This window comes from Neodiprion fabricii, chromosome 7 (genome assembly GCF_021155785.1).
Source record: "Neodiprion fabricii isolate iyNeoFabr1 chromosome 7, iyNeoFabr1.1, whole genome shotgun sequence".
NCBI classification, from domain to species: Eukaryota; Metazoa; Arthropoda; class Insecta; order Hymenoptera; family Diprionidae; genus Neodiprion; species Neodiprion fabricii.
This window is the reverse complement of record NC_060245.1, coordinates 6,330,357-6,346,149: the sequence shown is the minus strand read 5'-3', so window position 1 is coordinate 6,346,149 and position 15,793 is coordinate 6,330,357. Positions and strand designations below refer to the sequence as shown.

Below are 15,793 nucleotides of genomic sequence, written 5' to 3'. Positions count from 1 at the left end.
ACGACACGATAATTAATAATTGAAAGTAAAAAAATAAAAAGCACCGATAGCAATGTCTTAGCTCATAATTTGCATTCTCATTAGTATTTCTGTTAGATTATTATTGTAAGTTCTACTCATCGAGAAATAATCCGTTGCAATCGGTGTTTGGTTTCTGCAGTGAGCAAGCCTGATGCAATCAAAACTTTTCACGATATTAGAAAGACGAATGTGCGCCAGGGATTTTTCAGCGAATGAAATGTTCCTTGCATGTGATATACGGCATCTTTCGTATGCGATTTATATACATATACTGCACCTGTAGGTATATTTGTTGCTGGTATATCACGAGCTTATGAGCTATGCGAAGCGTACAAACGAAATGCAGTTTTCTACTGCCTGTTCCCTCGAAACACAATTGAAAAACTTTTGGGACAACTGCGGAAAGTTCGAGGCCAAAAGCACCCTTCTCCAATCTAATCTCCGGCTATCTGCATATTTCTGCCAAACTGGGATAAAACTTTTAATTCCGTACCTCTTCTCATTTTCATTATCATCCCATTTTAACCTGTAGCGAATAATTGTTGGGTGCATAATTTTATTTGTATATTCATTTATTTATTTAATTTATCGATCGAAAAAGCTCGTGATATTATACAATAAACATTATCTATAGATTAACATTTTCTTCAGTCATAGCTAATTGATTAACGAAAGTAACAATTATTGATCGTTACGCTGTTGCTAATTTTCAAAATACTTATTAAATATTTCAGAACCACGGAGAAGTTTGAAGCATTTCATACGGTTCGTTGTGTTTTAGTAATACCTTTTTTTCGTTTCATTAGACCTTCGGATATTTAAATTCTATATATATATTAGGGTGTTTCAAAAAAAGACGGATTTTTTTTTCTTTTTCTTATGGTGTCCAAAAATTGATAGTATACCTAAAAATAAAAATTTTGGCGCCAATATGAGCTCTTAATATCAATAGGAAGGTTTGCCTCTATCCATTTTTTTATTTTCCATTTAAATAACACGGGAAATTTTTTTTTTCTTTTTTGAATTCTTATTACTTTCGAACGGTTCATCGTAACAACAATCTGAAAAAAGATATTTGTAGGACATTTCACGCTCTACAAAAAACGTCTGAAGATCAAAGTTCCTCAGATCAACCGTTTCAAAGATATCAGCCAACAAAAATAACACTAATCAAAAATTTCAAATATTTTCCAATAAAAGTACAAAAAAATATCATGTGCCATATTTATATCATTTTTTATGTAAAATTACTTTAATTCTGTTAACCTGAGACTGTAAACTTTTTTTTTTGCTAATTAATTCAATATGTACCTCACAAAAAGCACAAAAATCATTTATGTGATGTTTTTAACGTTTATATTTATGTATTTGTGCATTTTGTGAGTTAAGTATTGAACTAATTAGCAAAAAAAAAAAAAATAAATAAAATATGTATTATAGCGTGTTGCATATTTAAAATGTTTTCAATTTTCCTACGCAGAAAATGCTAGCTTTTGGTTTGAAAAGAAGCTTCAAAGAAACGGAACACTGTAGCACCAGTCTTACGGTCGGTGAAAACGATTTTTCCGGAATGAAAAGTGAAAAATTGATAGAAGCATTTCTTTTTTCCGCAAGCAATTTACCCTTCAAGACTTTCACATAGTTTATCACGCGCCTTTAACTTCACCGCACGTATCTTACGTATTAACACTCTAATATCAAGGTTGAAATTTTCTTAAGCAAACAGGGACAAGTTCCGGGTTTGGTTACTATCAGCCAGTTCAGGCCTATAATTATGCAGGCCCTAATTCATGCCAGTCATGCACTGATCCTAAGTTCTCGATCACGGAATATGTTACAAAATTATATAATTATGCAAATCTCAAAGGTTAGAGAATTGTCCCCTTGAATGGTTTAATGCTAATGATAAGCAGTGACGATAAATCTGCTGGACAAACTATAATTCAACAGTCAGTGACAGAAGACTTCAGAATTTTCAGGTTGATCTGATATTTTTGTGGATTATAAATCTTTGATTTACAATGCCGAAAAAATTTCCTTATCGCGTGTATAAAATTGTCCGTCGATAAGATTTGCAGATTTCTTAAATTGTATTTACATTGTGAGAAATTTTTAGTTCCGATTACCGCTGCGTCCTTAACTGTTTTCATTATTCACCACAATCGAAAAATATAGTTCTAGGTAGAAAATGAAAATTAGTTTTGTAGCTGTTACCGGAAAGTCTAGTATCGTTACTATTCTTTCTCATTACGATCACTGTTACTATATTTTCTTGTAACCGTTGCGATAATTGAATGCTTGTGCAAGAATAAATTGACGTTAAAGCCTTATTTAACTAAAAAAGTAGAGTAAACCTCAGAAACTGATTTTGTGTTGCAATTACCAAAAAAGGATCGACGATAGCGCAAAATGGTTAGGCGTACCTCGTTTTTCCTAATTCCAACAATATTCAAACAGTTTTTTTAACGATACCTGTTTCGCTGAATTTTTCTAGTTACTGTAACAAATAAAATTTTTCTCAGTGCAGAATATCGGATAATCAAGATACCGAATCCTACTTCTGATAACAAAATATCCAAATCTAATATCCGGAGAGTTTTGCATTAAAGTGAAAGGCCTGCTGAAAATATAACCCGAGGTATCCCAGGATTTGGAATTGAAGGTCCTTAACGAAGGAGAAAAAAAAGTCAACCGAGAGATTTCCACCGACCGTATAATCGCTACAACGCGATCGGGGGCTAAGTAATTAGTTCGCTCGATATAAAGCGATTTTCAACCTGCAGCAGCCTCGAGACGCGAATACTGCTAATAATTTAGCAAGCGAAATAGTTATTCCGCCTCCCTGTGCAGCAGGATAGGAATGCCTAGAGAATCTATGATAAACTGTTCGGTGAGAGTTAGGTATCTCCTCTCCTTTCAAAATTTCTACCTCCAATACCTTAATATATGCCTCGCGGTTGCGGGAGGCTGGGCATTAAACTTCGTTCGGGGAAAGTGAAGACGGCAAGCATATTGGAGTATACACGAGGTATGTGTGTGTATGTGTAGACACTGCAGAAACCCGGGTGAGCGAAGTATACTGCATACCTAGTAGGTATATCGCTTAATCTGCAAGGGTGAAACGACGCGGACGAAGAAGCGGCGGCGGCGGCGGCGGCGGCGGCGGTAATGTAGAGGATATACATATCTATTCGCCGAAGCTGGCAGAAGCTCGCGAAGAATGGCGCCCCTTGCCGGAAGGAGAACCGCTATGAGGGGTATTAGAAAGCTATAAGTGAGAGCGAGTAGGAGTCAGATATTACCGAGTGAGAGAAAGGGGTCCAAACTACGGGCCCACGTGCCCCCTCCCCGCCCTCCATAACCCGCTTCCGCCGCCTTGGAAAATCCACCAGGAGCGTGAAATTGCTTCAAAAATTATGTCCTCGTTCTAACCTCGTGACGTCTTACCTTAAGCTTATATATATATATACATACCTATCTATTCTATCGCTTCTGCATCAGCTAACTACACTCGCTGACGAGGTGAGAGAGGGACTTTTTTGTTAATTAGAAAATTTCCTACCGGTAAATTATACGGACGTGGCTGATGTGCGATGTTTCGAAAGATTTTACCCATGGGCCGAAAAATTATAACTACATCTATTTATGTCTGGTTATACTATCTTGTAATGACCTGTAACGTTGAAATATATGTATAATATAAAGGTATAAATATATATGAAGGTATCTTGTGCTTTTTTCGTAAAATGTATATTTACACTGGCAATTATGATCTTATCTAAATTTGACGAAAAAAGACCTTAAATAAATACGTAAAATCGACTTGCGCTACCTCTAAATCTTGAGTAAAAAATTTTTCCGCGTTCAGGCATTATTCTTTCGTCATTACGAATCGTTTTTTCACTACCACTTTTTTTCGAAAAAAGAAATGATTTTTTTTAATCACCCTAATATATATATGTTATAAGATAAATTGTTGGATTAGAGCAAACCAAATTATTGTATACATTACACCGATAAATCAAAATAGGTTAGATTAAACACAGGTGGATCGGAATGGATTATATCTGGTTAGAGCAGATTGGATAAAATTGTATGCTGTCGGATTAGATTAAACAGAGACAAGATATGAATTTAACTATATAATTTGATGTATTCATTTTGTACTTTGTACTCAATAACGACCGTATCGGTGAGTGTACACTTGAGGACAATGAATCTGAGACGGCTTGTTTTTTACACTAGACAGTTGTGTTGGTAAAACAGCGAAACCTACAGCGCTACAGTCGGATGAGGGCGAAACAAACTCAATCTCAATAAACATAGCATAACCCATGACCGTCGAATCTAACCTTAGAATACCGCCGGGATAATGATTTGTTGGATTGACACGTCAATTCTAAGGTTAGATTCCACGGTCATGGGTTATGTTATGTTTATTGAGATTGAGTTTTTTTCGCGCCGGCTGACTGTGGCGCTGTAGGTTTTTCTCTGTGTTGCCAACATAACTGTCTAGTGGAAAAAATTAGTCGTCTCAGATTCATTGTCCCCGAGTGTACATTAGGCAGTTGCTTGCGATATTTTGCGCTTGAACAGTCGGCGCCCGTCGAGCAATATGCCGCACGTCGAAATACGTTAATGATGTATAGGGTTATAAATATGTATAGTATATTATTCAGGTATTGACCATACGTGCCAAATGTATGGATCAATATACTGATATTGAGGCATATATTGATACGTTACGTACATAGCAGAAACGGGCCGTAACCGAGGCGTGTATCGATCAATACAATTGCCCATCACTTAAATAATATGGTCCATGATATATACCTACTGTCTAGATTCTGATTAAATTTTTTCAACAAATTTTCGATGTTTGTATTCCGATACATATTATGCAACTTCCAAAATACGATAGTAAAAATTTCTCACGGGATCACCATACGTTTTCGCGTAGTTAAATGTACAAGAGCAGATTGAAACAATGTATGGGATAATGAAGAAATCGTAAAATCTTCTTCCGCATCTCGAGAACTTGAAATCAATTCAAGATATTAACGAAAAGAACTCAAGTTCTCTCGATCGGCGAGTTTGCGGAATATTTTAACACACTGGCGGTATAAGAGTTACGATTTCCAGTGCATACATATTCATAAAAATTTAATATTCTCTCAACTTCAATTCGTAATATATAAGAATGAATATAAGTAATGACATAAAAACCAGGGAGAAAAATTTATACACTCCAAGGTTTATTTTATATGTTCGGGTCGTGACATTCCGACGTATAATTTCCTCAATCAGCCAATAAAGATCATTGATAAAGAACAATCGAGCAACTGTGTTGGCACTATGTTATAAAAGAAGCCGTGCTTTTTGCGAGGAAATCTAAGGATCGGCGTGATGTTAAACTGAGATTGAACAGTGCTCCATTACAGTGACATTACATTTTTATTGTACAACATTTACACGTTTTATGTTGTTAGGTCACCGGCGTTAAGTCTCTGCGTCACGTTTTCAGTGTCACGCAATGTGCGATACCAAATTCCTTGTAACCCGAGAATTTCAGATAAAGAATGAAGATTGGACTGTTTTAATCTATCAACTGTAACAACAACTAGTCATAGAGTAACGAACAATTGTTTCAGACAGACGTTTTTTTCCTAGATTTAACATACAAACGCACCTACGTTATTTGATGCTGTAAAATTCCGTAAAATCATTACGGTGAACGAATAACTGTAAAATGAATCGTCAGTCTTTGCCACGGATTGATTAAATAATGTTCAAAATTACGGCCACTACAAATACACTTTAAAAAATTAACGAGGAACGATTCTTGGGATTATTTTCAAATTAGAGTGGTAGCTGAGGTATGCATAACGAAATTCATTGTGAAACCCTAGTCAGTGAGGTGCAATCGAAGTTCCGACCCCTTTAAAGTTCGATCTTTCGGACATGCAATACTTGACAACGTTGAAATCCCAGAATCAGTGACACAAATCCAAAGGTCGTAAATTTTTTTTACAAACCAATTAGACTATGTTTTCAGAATATTAAAATTGAGGGATCGACATTTTGAAACTGGTGAAATTACGTAGTCACGATATTCCTACCAGTATTTATTTTATCGTGTAACGCTGGAACGATTGAAATGCATCGAGCACTTTTAGTACGTGAGGTAGAAAATCTGGTGTTTCTAAGTATAGAATAGAGTAGTTTTATTGTCTAACTTGTTGCTAGTCACATATATGGTCTGGTGAAACGCCTCTTCCACACACGGGACAAAGAATCGTTCAACGAGCTGTTGAGGAACAGAGATCGAGGAACCTAATACCTCTTCAAGATACGGACCCTAGGGAGGGTTCGTTGATGTAGGATTCTACTTCCCGGTAGCAGGGCGGGGAAAACACCTCAACAACAAATCCCCCGCGATTCAGGACCAAAAATGAGTAAGACAGAGTCCTGCGTTCGGGGACCCAGCATCCCCATAGACTGCGAAGAAATGTCCTTCGGCATTTACACGCGTCGCTCACAGATTCTTTTCCCTCGATATGAAGCAGTTATATTAGTACATGGCTCATTGGTGTCATCTAGTCGGGTTCGTGACTGGAACTTGATAGCCAATTACAGAAACGAGGAATGAGACTGCTCACGGTGACTCCTTTTCAAGCTAGGAAAGTTCGTTTTCACACAAAACTAGTCGGCGAAGTTTATTTTTGGGTAGATTAGTTTTTTCTTTGATCCGATTGAAAATGTGGTTGGTTCGGCGATTGGGAAATGGCAAGAGATGAACTGAATTCTGGTTAAGTTTCGTTTTTTGTTTTTTCTTTTTTTTTTTATGCTGTACACTAAAAAACGTCGAGGCTATTCTTCTAATGTAGAGGATTTGTCTAGATGCATGGGTATACACTATCCTTGGTACTCGAGGGAGCACTGCACATTCGAAGGCTTAAAGTAGGGTGTACACTACACAGATACAGCGAATTGAACCAGCCGTTGCGTTTTTCTCGCACTCCGTCGAGGGTATAATTAGCCTTTTAAAAGCCCCTTGGTGTGTCAGAATGAGGTGGAGCTCCGTTTATACGAGGTAAATGAAGCATCCTCTAAAAATTTATTGATTTACCAGTAAACGGTTTGTGTAACATCCATGCAGAGTCCGTTTAAGTGCAAGTACTGTTATCGTTGTTCAGTATTTAGGTGAACTTTGACAAAGGTAATTTTAAATCTTTGTCAACTTAACTACCAAATAACAAAGGAGTTAACTTTTTCAATCGATTACACAGCCACCCAAGGAAAAGGTGTCTTTTCCGGTGGATTAGACCACCATACTTATGTGTTTTCGGACATGCTGATTCCGATTTTGATCTCAGAATTACTCATCAACTCCAGATTTTAAGTTAAATATATGCGGTATTCCACTCCAACTTACGCATTTAGAGATTTTGCAATGTTCGAGGTTAACGAACAAATGTTTTGGACAAAAATATTCAAAATCTGGGGGTGATGGAGCAATTCTGATACTGGGTTCGGATTTAGTGTGTTGGTTAATTCGTGACAGCGACTGAAATTCATAAAACACTCAGTTACAAAGTAACAACAGCAATTCAAGCTTATGCCATTTTGTTTCAGATGAGTTTGGAAAATATGTGTGCTATCACTTGGAGAGAAGACCAAGAAAAATGACCGGCCTAAAACATCCAACCGCTCCGAATCAAGAAATCATCGATGCGGATAAATTATCACTGTACTTCGGATATTCAAGAAAACATGTGAATTATTGAAAGGTAACTTTTCCCTAAACTGTACAAAATTTGAATCGATATCAATCGATTCTTTGAATCAGAAAAATTATTGATTGGTAGATTCATGAATTTTATTTATGTATCCGTCCTTCCTGTACTTAAAAATTGAGAAATAAGAAGTTTTGAAAACTAACGGATACATACGCACTAGCTGAGCTTTTGGCTTTGGGTACAGAATGTTAGTTCAGAATTTTATTTGAGCTGTTTATATAATTTGATTCAATTTGATTAACTTCTTCCGTAGTAGAAATTTTCTATTCACATTCAATGAATATTCAGCTACGGCTTCCCATTGCTAATGTATTCTTTCCTGCAGTAATTGGCTTTGACGATTACGCCATTAATCCGAGGATCGTTGATGGTCCTCGAAGTTTCTTGCGAAGGACATCCTGGGGCTTTGATGTACATGACGTATCGACGGCAACAGGATTAAATGAAGTACCAGTGTACGTACATCGTGGCGTGTCAAGACAGGGAGATCAGGATTACAGCGGTCAGGATCATTAAGCTGGAACTCAGTGTCCTCTCACTGTTGCATTAGAGTACAACTCGAACATATCGACGTAATCAACCGTTTGAGCTCGAATGGAATCTCATATTAAAATCTACTCGCACCTATGTGAAATGCTGTGGAATTTCATAAAATAAACTAAATCTTCTTTCTGTGTCAGCATCATGATTTGGGCATTTTGTACAACCGCCTGAGATTTCACTTGGGCTAACAAATGTCCTTCCAAAAGATATTGGATAGAAAGGAACAATCGAAAAATAGACCCACGCATAGAAATGAAAATACTAATTGTGAAAAATATCGTCTCTTCACAATTTTAAAAAACTTGTACAAATGATAAACAATACATTGTCAAAATGAATAAAGCAGAGAAAGAAATTCAAGTCATTTGCATTATTGACATTTCCTATGAAACACAATCGTTATTGATTTTCCTATTCAATACACGACTACCGATTTCTGATAGCATTAAATAGAAATGAAGAAATCGTGAAATTTCAATTAAAAAATGGTAGTGCAACAAATGGAAAAAGAAATATAGAGACTTCTCCATTTTTTAAAAGGATTGGACGTCGTTTGTTGACGTCGCACAAGATCGGACGCGTTTACTTTGACAGTAGGAAGTCAACATCGTAGTCTCGAACAATCCAATTAGGCATATTCACTGTCACTCGGTTCTATACGAATAAGACTCAGATTCATTTTCTGAGTAAAAGCTTTTCGTGAAAGACCGATTTCGAAGAACAGTCGACCCTCGTATGTGAATTCTAGAAACTTAACCGCAGTTTTCCCTAGTTAACTTGGACTTTGGAATATTCTTAAGCGCTTCTGAATGACAATTGACGTTATGACATTGAGCCTAGAACTCAGTTCTACGGTTTGAGCAATAGTCGATTACCAATAAAAATGCCAATCTTACTGTCAATTGACAAAATTCGATGGCGTAAATCCTCATAGATGGCTGCAGGTCAAAAACAGCATGCTCCGTAATCGTGTTATTTGTGATAGTGCGATTTGCAAAAAATTCAGCGTAGAACTGCTACTGTAGTGGAAATAGACATCTAAAGTCGAATAAGATGAAAACAAGAAATTCATACAGATGTTTGCTTGTTGGTTTCGATTTCGATGACTACTGCATACAAATAAGCCCACACGGATAAAACAGAATTGTAAAGCTTGCCACTATAGTCATGTTATTCGGAAATAGATAATTCGGAAAAATTTCAGCCACAAATTACTCCTGGTATCAGGAGCGCAGGAGAACCGAGGAGCTCTTCTGAGAATAGGGACACATTGATTGATTGATTGACTGCATGTGATGTCGACGCTGTGTGACTGAAGGCATGTATGCTTGATTGAGAGGGCATGTGATCGCTAATTTTCGTGCCACTTCTTATTAGAACGAAGCAAATCGGAGAAACTTCAGCGGAAATTACTCCTGGTATCAGGAGCGCAGCAGAATCTAGGAGCTCTTCTAAAAACAGGGACACACTGATTGATTGATCGACTGCATGTGATGTCGACGCTGTGTAACTCAAGGCATGCATGCTTGATTGAGTGGGCATGTGAGCGTTTATTTTCACGCTACTTCCTTCTAAAATTTAGTAAATCGGAGAAATTTCAGCGGAAAATTACTCCTGGTATCAGGAGCGCAGCAGAACCGAGGAGTTCTTCTAAAAAACAGGGACACATTGATTGACTGCATGTGATGTCGACGCTGTGTGACTGAAGGCATGCATGCTTGATTGAGAGGGCATGTATGCGTTTATTTTCACGCCACTTCCTTTTGAAGTGATATTCCAGGTCATAACTGAAATTACACTGAAATTTTTGGTTTAGTTGTCACATTTTGCCACTACGGTTTCACCAAAATCACACTCTTTTACTAAAATATCAATATTTTAATCCACTGGCGATCTCCAAATTATAAATCGAATATTTACGAAATTGACCAAGTTTCATCGAATAATTTTTCACGGGGAAGAATTCCTTCTCGACATTGTATACATTTTTCATATGCAAAACTTCAGGATATGATTCATAGAGTAACGTTGAAATTATTTGTTTCTCTAATTTCCACGACTTAAAATTTTTTGAATTCAATTCTTTTCCTCTTATTTTCCAAATTCAACACTTTTTAGTTAAAATAAGTTCACTTTATTTCTACAAAATACACTTATATAACAAATTACCCTTATTTTGGATGTTTCGGAAAAAATAATTTCTCAGGACCAACAGATGCAGTTCCATTTAGTCGAAACTTAAATTTTATTTCAACAATTTGACAGTGATGCTTATACACAAATACGTGTGTATGTTAATCATACGCCTTGACTATATTTGTGTCTTCGAACATAATTCCGTAATTTCTTTCTATCCATTTGCGGCAACCGATTATTGCTGGTTCGATAAAATACCGATATCAGGCACTTTAGTTTTGTACCGCTCAATTTCAAGACGTGAGTACCAGTTCCATGTATTAAAATACCTGATTGCCAAGCTGCCTGCCTTCCACATGGATAACGCTCTTACTTTTCGGAACGGAAAACGACTGCCAAATATACGAATTCGTTCACATTACGCGTCGGTAGTTGGGTCATCTTTGATCTAATTGGATGTTTACCCGAAAAAAAGTCTGCCATCAGTGTCAGATTTAACGAGGTGAAACCATCTTTTCCGGGTACGCAAGGTGTACCTTCTAAAGTAAAAATGTGCCAACCCAAATTAGAAAATCCGAGAAGATTTTTACGCACGAGAAAAATGGCTTGCGAGACACGCATGGATGCCACGAACAGTTCTTGAGAATAATTCTGATCGCGAATCAGGAAAAGCTTTGAGTTTCGTACAACCAGGCAATCCATGGAAATGACCTATGAATATCCGTGTACATAGATGCAATCGCGGAGGCTACTGTGCTGTACTATATAAGGAAATTTTTATCAGAATAAAATCACGTCCTTTGTATATTCGTGGTAAATGACAATGGGCCGCCGCGTACGTGAGGCAAAGTACAACTATTGCACGATAATATAAAACATACGTGGGTTACGTGTATGTACCAAACAGCGCGCGCAATACCGGCTCGTACCTACCGACCACTCGTAACTGTTTTGTTCGTAATGCACGCTGCTGCTGCTGCTGCTCTCCCAAGGGGATGGTTTTAATTTAAAGTGAGTCCACCTCAGTCCCTGTTTTCGTCACGGGGTCAAATTCTCACTGTAAACACACACGGATGTGCCAACGTACATTTGGGGACGTTGGTTTGTTTCTAGGAATGGGATGCGATTATAAATATTTCAACGAACTGGGTTTTACAGAATCAATAAAACAGGTTCGTGAGCTTATGAAGCGAACAATCAGGCAGCTAAATTGAAAAGTTCTGAAAAATGCTTCAACGGCGATGCGTGTTTGCAGTTTAAAGTTTGAAACATGATTGTTTTTACAATAATGACGGTTGAGGCAACAAACTTATTAATTTTGTGACACATGACAGCTTATAGACGTCTTTTATCCGTGTCGACTACTAGATCAGAAAGCAGGGCAAAACGGATGATTTCACCTTTCGTGACAATATATACTTTATGGTATGTTCCTTTAAGCGTGGATTACCATTGGTTCTCGATGCCGCAGGGTGTATGTTAGGATTTAAGGCGGATAGAGGAACCGATAATAAAATTTACAGACAGGCATTACATTTTCTGATATAATCTCCTCAGGTTATCATTATTGACTTGTGCACCGTTCAAGATATTCCTTAATTGAAACAACGTGCAATGTGGAGACAAGACATTTCTGACAATCTACGCTTAGAATAGCGACATTCCACTTACCAAATCAGAAAACTTTACATTGGGGTAGACGTCCAAGCTGCTTATTATTACTCTTTATCAATTTCAGGGCATTTTCATTTATGGGAACGAGAAATTAGACAGTGTCATCAAAGTCATCAAAGCATATGTATAGTTCACTTCGTACACAGGGAACCTTCTCCCTCTCTCTACGTAGTATGTACTGCAGAAAATTAATGATGCTTAAACGTCAACAATACATCGAAATGCTAAGTAAGCCTTGAAGGAAACACAGCAGACATGTTCAATCGATGTATTATACATATACAGTACTCTGCAATGTGTACATTCAACTGAATTGATACGTTATACTTTGTCGTTATAAATATCACATTATTCCAAGCATTTCAGGAGAAGAAACCCGACACATTTCCGAGGTATGAAAACAACCCCCTTGGCGTTGAAGCTTGTGTAATATTTACTCCAATAAATACTCCATATAACGCGTATTGCAATAATTTCGCAACACTTTGTAGGTATCATACATGCATCTACGTTGCTGGAAACTTTGTATTTTGTAAGTAAGATCCGGTTGGATTGATCGTTTGAACTTTGGGTTGCGTACTTTACCTTGAAATGGTTCAGTGTTCTATTTTTCCATAGACATTTTCATCTCTTTGATGGTCAATCAGAATTAGAGCCAAGAGGCGTGTTGTCTTGAGTTTTCACAGTTAATCCACTTGTCTCGGAGGAGCACCCGTCTTTTCTGAAAACAAAAATGCAGAATGACGTATGAAAAAATTGTTGGATTGAAAACTTTAAGTTCCATTAAAACATGCATATACACAGTACTTGTATTTCTAAATATTGGAATAGATTAAAAAAAGGTCAGAGTGCGATGATTCCGACTGATTGACGATTGATTTTTCGTTCGAGTGGAACAAGGGCTCCGCAAATTGGACGGACTTTGGTAAACAGACAGCGGAATCGTTCGATATTACGTTGAACAACAGGAAACCAATTAGAGTATACTCGTGTATTTTTACAGGTGAAGAAAAAAAAGGAAATAAATTACAAGATAGGGAGAAAGCGAGAGACAGATAGAGAGAGAGACAGAGAGGGATAAAGAAAGAGATAGAGAAGGGGAATGGGAGAAGCGATACGGAGAGAAGAAAAAGGAAAAAGAGATGTGTAGATAGAAGTTTATTAAGGCTCTGCGACCGAGTCCCTTGAGAGTCGAGACGAGGAAGAACATACAGCCACCTGAGCGGACATACAAAAATAAAGATAAGAATGATAGGGAGGGAAATAAAAATGACAAAGCAAAAAGTACGCGAAACGTAAGTGAAGCGGAAGTATTAAGGTCCTCAGAATGAACAAATGCACGATTCGATTCATTAATCATCGAAATTAAAAGGCACAGATTATTAAGAAGTGAGTGACTGGGGATATTCTCACATTAATTGTAGAAGCTGATGCCGTAAATTGAATTGAATTGCAGCTCATTTCAATTAACGAATCGAAATTGGAGCGAGAATTAATGCGAATTACGATTGACAAGAGCGTTAAGTGCTGTATGGTTTAAAACGAGAACAATGAAAGTGCTATGACAAGATTAAAATACCACCTTGATACTGCTTCAGAAAAGCACTGTTTTTATTGGTGATATACTGAACTGTCGAAAGTTTATCATCAATCAACCGTGTAGCTGACACTTATCGCTAATAGAGGTTAAGGAATTACAATTTAACATGACGCTATGAAATAAAGTTGCTGTTGAACAATGGTACCGTTGGTAGCTATTCCCGGTTTATTGGGTGTCCAATAATCAGGTGCTCTTGGGTACCTTGTAATCAATAACGGATGAATGGATTGAGGAAATTACAGGGGAAAAAAAAACGCGAAATGCAAAAAAATTACACTGTCGTTGTTGAAACGGTAAGCCTTGATATTTGTTAGTATCGCAGTTGTGACTTGGAGGAAGCCAGGAAGCGAAGAAATCTCGGACGATGAGCGAATACGAAGCAGGTTCCTAGATTGTTCCGATCGTTGTAATATAAGTTGCTCTTCTGGATTAGCTTCCTTGCCGTAACAAATTAGTCCGCATCATTGGCGCGTGGTAGGGAATTAGTTAACTTTCTGGAGCCATTAGTTTACTCGTATACTCAAGCACCCTACACGACTATACCAGCTATACTTGCTGGATAGCGGGTCCCACGTACCCTACGTAATGTAGCTCACTCCAAGCTGTGAGAGGTGAATTTATGTAAACCTTCAGTCTTTCGTATGTTAAAACTTTGCATCAGTTAAAACTATGGAGTCTGATTTTAGATATGTACATAAAATTCATGTCGATTCATTGAAATTTTTTGCACGGTGAAATTAAGAGAAATTATCTGATTTGGTTAAACACGGTTAAACTGCTAGAAGGTTTTTTTCAATCCTCTTTTAGTTTCATAAGAAACTACGGAAAATATATCGGATTATACCGAATACATCTCACTGAGCGTTTAACGGTCCCGCGACAAAAGGAGTTCCCAACTGTGACATAACCTCAGGCTATTCAGGACCATAAAACCGTTTCGGTTTTCATCCCGCCCTAGTTTTCCACCGAGTGTAATCTATAGTATTTTCATGGACGGAGCAACACAAAATGAATTTCGCACCTTATTAGCATTTATTTGATTTGTTGTTGGAATTATACAAGTTTACGCTGTGTATAAATTGATGTTATGGTAATGTAATCCTCTTAGACGTGCTTGTAGTTAAATTACAAAGCTTAATTCCGTTCACTTCTCGTCGGGGTTCGTACAGACTATTTCCCAAACATCGTTGAGATATCAAAAACAATCCACCCGATGTTGCATAGTTGATAAAACAAAACAAACAAATATATATAATATATGAATGTGTGTATTCAAATCAGAACATAATTTACATCGCAGGGTAGGGATTTTGAATTTCTGGGCTTTCTATGGTCTTACGAGGGTCCGAAACTCCCTCTCGAATTGTCCCAACGCTAGAAGCGGCGGCTTATCGGACTTTCGAACTTTAGCTTCGTTTTCTGAATCCACGAAACGGTGGAGCGGGATGAAAATTTCAAGCCAATACGACTGCCGTAGGGTAGAACAGAGGAACAGAGCTCAGCTTTATGTTTACTTTATTATTTTAAGAAAACCCTGAGCCATCGATACGGGGGTTCTGATCCTTGCGCCCTACTTAAAATACACCAAGAAAAGAAAAAAAAACAGATTTCGCTCGAGACCGGAGAAAAAGAGAGACGCATCAAGGTTTTTGGTCAAAAACACCCGTTTCAATTAATTTTTTTACTACGAATGTAGCAAATTTTAATCCGCACACAGTGATTTTCACTGTTTCTGGAGTAATTTCTCCTTTCCTGCACCTTTAAGTAAAACCTACTCTTTTATTTTCTCCATATACGCGCCTGACCCAAGAGCAGAGCTTTAGCGATTACAAGGACCCCAATCTCGACCTTTTAGAGGGGCGAGTCCACCGCGAAGAGACGTTATTAAAGGAGGAGAGGACTTCTCTGAACCCGGTTTTCCTCGAAATTCCGTTCTATTATGCAGCGGTAGACCGACGTTCTTCGAATATAAACAAGCCTTCTGAGGTCATTTTTTCAAACTTTACGTGACGTCGAAGGG

General features: G+C 37.5%; 1 long non-coding RNA gene across 1 annotated transcript in view; it reads right to left on the bottom strand.

The window, feature by feature from the left end:
- The window catches only part of LOC124186260, a 164,240-nt gene that overhangs the window by 17,044 nt on the left and 131,403 nt on the right, over nucleotides 1–15,793 (bottom strand). The window contains exon 3 of the long non-coding RNA XR_006871613.1: nucleotides 12,759–12,894. This is a non-coding gene — a long non-coding RNA (uncharacterized LOC124186260). The remainder of the gene's footprint in view (nucleotides 1–12,758; nucleotides 12,895–15,793) is intronic.